A 6,000-nucleotide genomic window follows, 5' to 3' on the forward strand; every position below is an offset into this window, starting at 1 on the left:
TCATTACAGCTTAGCTAATGGTTTTATTATTATTTTTCTGGTGGTGGTCATTCATTCGTTCGTTCATTCATTCATTCAATAAATGTATTGAATCTTTACTATGAGTCAGGCATTGGGGGGTAAAACATTAAATAAGACACAGTCCCCTTCTTCAAAGAGCTTTTAGGCTCATGGGGAAGTGAGATATTTAAATAGGCAATGACAATCCAAGATTCGTACTAAGATGGGGGCGGTGATGAGCACAGCATTTTCGAAGCACTCGGGTGGAGCACCTAACTCTGGAGGCAAATCAGGGAAAGCTCCTTGGAAAAGCTGAGTCAACCGCCTGGCAGGGATGTGGAAGCTCTCTGGGTGGGGGTTGGGGGAGGGTGAACTGGATCAAAAGTTCCCAAGTCAGGCTTATCATCACATCACCTGGGGCAGCTTTGAGACATCCAGGCCTACCCCAGACCTAGTGACTCAGAATTTCAGTGGGGTAAACCTCAGGAATCTGTCTTTTTAACAACACCCACAACCTGGCCGTGTTTTTGATCAGCCGGATCTGGTGAAGTGAATGACCTTTGTGATGGTAGGGAGGCATAAAGAGGCCTGTAGGGACAGGTAAGTCCTATGGTGGAGACTGCAGGAGACGGAGGAGCTGAGGATGGAGGCAGGCAGAGGGGATGTTCCAGGCAAGGAAACAAAAGCCTCCTAGATGGACTGCTTGAACAGATCACAGGCCCTTTTAGAAGTCACTCAGCGTAACTGGCAGTTCGTAAGGCTGCCAGCTAACTCAGACTCTGAAAGCCGTTTAACAACCTAACAGAGGGCACAGAGCCAGGTGTGTTTTGCAGGGAACAGGTGTGTGAGTACCTGTGTATGAGCACGAAGGAGAAGGCTCAGGCTGACCGCGCAGGGACATGCCATCCCCCAAAGTTTGGCCCTAGTCTCACCTCCATTTCTTCTAGTTTAAGAGATAGTTCCTTGTGTCACTTCCCTTAAGACAAAACAAAAGCATTACTTAGATTTAATTGATATTTTGGCTTGGCCAAAAATTTCCTTTGGTTTTAAAGTTAAAATAAAAGACACATTTTTCATTTTCACCAAGAACCTTTATGAACAACCTGTTCACCATTTTGTTCCACTACTCTCTGCCATTTTTCAGGCAACTTCATAATTTCGTCTTCCCAAAACTTTTTATCTCTTTGAGCAAAAAATTGTTCCAGCTGCCTTTTACAGTCTTCCAGGGAATTGAAATTTTTTCTATTAAAAGAATTTTGTAAAGACCGAAATAAATGGAAATCCAAGGGTGCAATGTCTGGTGAACATGGTGGATGAATCAGAACTTCCCTGCCAAGATGTAACAATTTTGCCTGGTCATCAAAGAAACGTGTGATCTTGCGTTATCCTGATGGAAAGTTATGCGTTTTCTGTTGACAAATTACAGATGCTTTTTGTCGGGTGCTGCTTTCAATTGGTCTCATTGGGGAGCAGTGTGAAAAGCAAAAGCAGCAGTGGTTCCTTTCACTTGCCCCCAATCTCTTCCATCCCACATTGTTGTGCAGTATCCACTTTTCACTGCCCATCACAATTTGCTTTAAAAACAGAACATTGTCATTTCATTTCAGTAGAGAATTGCATGTGGGAAAAGGGTCAAGGTTTTTTGTGTTTAGCTTAATGTGGAACCCAAACATCGAAGCAACTAACATAACCAAGATGGTGCAAATGATTTTCAGAGCTTGATTGGAATATTTTTAATACATCGGCTCTCTCTCACGTGGTATAAAGTTGACTGTTTTCAATTAATATCTTGATTTGATCTCCATCAACTTCAATTGCTCTACCTGACTATGGAGCATCATCCAGAGAAAAATCTCCATATATAAGTTTGTAATCTCCATACAAATCTTTGTAAACCACTTTTGACACGTTCAATCAATCACAGCATCTTCTCCATACACTGCACAAATCTTTTTTTGCATTTCAGTTGCATTTTTACCTTTCTTCAAATAATAAAGCATAATATGCCAAAAATGTTGCTTTCTTTCTTCCATCTTCTATATTAAAACAGCTACACAAAAATTCACCAATTCTGATTTTTTTTTTTTTCATGCAGGCTGATATGAGAGCTGTCACAATACATTCTAACAAAATGGTTTCTAATGAAGTTAAAGACTACTAAGCGCTACTAGGAGGCTGCCCAGGTGGCACGAGTGCTAAGGAATCTTCCTGCCAGTGCAGGACACCCAAGAGCATGGGTTCGATCCTTGGGTTGGGAAGATCCCCTGGAGTAGGAAATAGCACCCTGCTCCAGTATTCTTATCTGGAAAATTCCATGGGCAGAAGAGCCTGGCAGGCTACAGTCCATGGGGCTACAAAGAGCCGGACACAACTAAGCACCACCAAGTAAGCGCTACTAGAACCTCTTACAGAAAAAAATGAACAAACATTTTGGCCAATCCAGTACCATAAAATTCATTCTTTTAATATATAATTCAGTGGTTTTTAGCATATTCACAGAGCTGTGCAACCATCACCGTTATCTAATTTCAGAACATTTTCATCACTCCTGAAAGAAACTTGAACCCATTAGAAGTCACTTCTCATCCCCGCTTCCCCCTACTCTTGCCTCTCTCCCCATCCGCTAGTCATCACCAGTCTGGTTTCTCTCGATAAATGTGTCTGTATGTTTCATATAAGTGTAGTCATACTATATGTGGCCTTTTCATAGCATGTTTTCAAGGTTCATCCATGTTGAAGTATGTATTGGTACCTCATTTCTTTTGATGGCTCAAGAATATTCCATTGGATAGGTTTTGTTTATCAGTTAGTCAGGTGACGGACATTTGGGTTGTTTCTATCTTTTGAATGTTAGGAATAATGCAGCCATGAACATTGTGTATCAGTGTTTGTGTAAACACGGGTTTTAATTCTCTTGGGTATATATGTCGGAGTAGAATTTATGGGTCGTATGGTAACTATATGTTTAACTTTTTGAGGAACTGCCACACTGTTTTCCAAAGCAATTGCCCCATTTTATATTCCCATCAGCAGTGTAGCAGTTCTGATTTCGTCACATCCTCCCCAACACTTGCTTTTTACCTTGTTTTCATTATAGCTTCATCCAAAGGTGGAATGGTACCTCACTGTGTTGATTTGCATCTCCATTATGACTAATGATACTGAGCATCTTTTCATGTGCTTACCAGCCATATGTATATTTTCTTTGGAGAAATGTCTATTCAAATCCTGTGCCCATTTTTCAGTTGTCTTCTATTGTCAAGTTGTAAGACTTTCTTATATATTCTAGATATAAATCCCTTATCAGATATATGGCCCATTCTGCAGCTGTCTTTTCACTTTCTTGATGGCATCCTTTTGAAACACAAAAGTTTTTACTTTTGATGAATTTATCTATTTTTTTTCTTTTGTTACTTGTGCTTGTGCGTATTTAAGAAATCATTGCCTAATCCAAGGAAATGAAAACTTATTTCTATATCTTCTAAGAGTTTTATAGTTTAGCTCTTCCATTTAGATTATGATCCACTTTGGATTAATTTTTATATGGTGTGATATAGGGGGTCAACTTCATTCTTTTCATGAGGATATCCAGTTGTCCTATACCATTTGTTCGAAATAGTATTTATTCCCCCCTTGAATTTTTGGCATCCATTTTGAAAATCAATTAACCATACGCGAAGGTGTTTTTCTGGACCCTCAGTTCTATTCCATTGGTCTATATCTCTATTCTTATGCCAGTACTCCATTTTCTTGACCTTTGTAGTAAACTTTGAAAATCAGGAAGTAGGAGTCCTCCAACTTTGTTCTTTTTCAAGATGGTTTTGGCTATTCTGGGTCCCTTGGATTTCCATATGAACTTTAGGACCAGCTTGTTAATTTCTGTAAAAAAAGGCAGTTGCAATTTTAATACGGATGTCACAGCAATCATTTATCCTTGAAGTAGTTTCATGAGATCACTAACAGGTCAGGGAGGAGCACGGGTATTTATTATCTACTTGACAGATAGAAAAATTGGAACCAAAACAGTGCATTTAAGAAACTCGTCACTCTGCCAATGCTACTTTCAATACTAGAATGAATACCTCCTAACCCCCATGATGCCTATCTCTTTCTCTGTTGTTCTCTGTCAATCTTCAAATATTTACTTAGCACTTGCTCTGTGCCAGGCACAGTTCTAGGTACTCAAAAATTTAGAAGTCAAGCTTAAGAGAGAACCATTTAAAGTTCACAGTCAAACCAATTGTTATTTTTGATACAGAGATGTGATGTCCAAGCCATTTTAATGCTCTGTACCATACAGAAAATCCCAACTAAATTTTCTTTTAATCTAAAAATTTACCATTGTTTTCGTGATTGCATAATTAAATGTGCTCACTTCGGATAAGAAAGGGAGCGGTCTTGAAATTTCTTAAGCTCCTGGGGACCTTGCTAGTTCCCTGGGGTCTAAGTAATCTTATGATTCACAAGGTGAAATTTTGTAAAAGTTAAAGAAAAACCAGCTGCTTTTTGCAAGCAAATCGATGATGATATCAGTTTGTGGCCTGGGATTATATGTGGGAGCCCCCAGAATTACAATTTAAAGTCTTACTCATGGAGTAGACTCGTTGCCTGGGACCCTTTCCCAGTTGGAACTCCAGGTTGCTGTCATTTGGGACTTTCCAGTGCTGTTCAAGTCTGGATGTAAGTGTTGACCCAATTTGGTGATGTATATACTATTACTTGGAGAAGGCAATAGCACCCCACTCCAGTGTTCTTGCCTGGAGAATCCCAGGGACGGGGGAGCCTGGTGGGCTGCAGTCTACGGGGTCTCACAGAGTCGGACACGACTGAAGCGACTTAGCAGCATACTATTACTTGTCTCTATTGTTTCTATTTCTTTTGGTGCTTCTAATGTAAAGAAATAGAAGAAAACAATAGGATGGCAAAGACTAGAGATCTCTTCAAGAAAGAGATACTAAGGGAACATTTCATGCACAGATGGGCACAATAAAAGACAGAAATAGTATGGACCTAACAGAAGCACAAGATATTAAGGAGAGGTGGCAAGAATACACAAAAGAACTACACAAAAAAGATCTTCATGACCCAGATAATCACGATGGTGTGATCATTCACCTAGAGCCAGACATCCTGGAATACGAAGTCAAGTGGGCCTTGGGAAGCATCACTACAAACAAAGCTAGTGGAGGTGATGGAATTCCAGTTGAGCTATTTTAAATCCTAAAAGATGATGCTATGAAAGTGCTGCACTCAATATGTCAGCAAATTTGGAAAACTCAGCAGTGGCCACAGGACTGAAAAAGGTCAGTTTTCACTTCAATCCCAAAGAAAGGCAATGCTAAAGAATGCTCACACTAACACACAATTTCACTCATCTCACACACCAGTAAAGTAATGCTCAAAATTCTCCAAACCCAGGCTTCAACAGTATGTGAACCAGGAACTTCCAGATGTTCAAGCTGGATTTAGAAAAGGCAGAGGAACCAGAGATCAAATTGTCGACATACGTTGGATCATCGAAAAAGCAAGAGAATTTGAGAAAAATATCTATTTCTGCTTTATTGACTATGCCAAAGCCTTTGACTGTGTGGATCACAATCAACTGTGGAAAATTCTTCAAGAGATGGGAATACCAGACCACCTGACCTGCCTCTTGAGAAATCTGTATGCAGGTCAGGAAGCAATAGTTAGAACTGGACATGGAACAACAGACGGGTTCCAAATAGGAAAAGGAGTTCGTCAAGGCTGTATATTGTCACCCTGTTTATTTAACTTCTATGTAGAGTACATCATGAGAAATGCTGGGCTGGATGAAGCACAAGCTGGAATCAAGATTGCCAGGAGACATATCAATAACCTCAGATATGCAGATGACACCACCCTTATGGCAGAAAGTGAAGAATTAAAGAGCCTCTTGAAAGTGAAAGAGGAGCATAAAAAAGTTGGCTTAAAGCACAACATTCAGAAAACTATGATCTTGGCATCTGGTCCCATCACTTC

This window comes from Bos taurus, chromosome 16 (genome assembly GCF_002263795.3).
Source record: "Bos taurus isolate L1 Dominette 01449 registration number 42190680 breed Hereford chromosome 16, ARS-UCD2.0, whole genome shotgun sequence".
In the NCBI taxonomy this organism is placed as follows: domain Eukaryota; kingdom Metazoa; phylum Chordata; class Mammalia; order Artiodactyla; family Bovidae; genus Bos; species Bos taurus.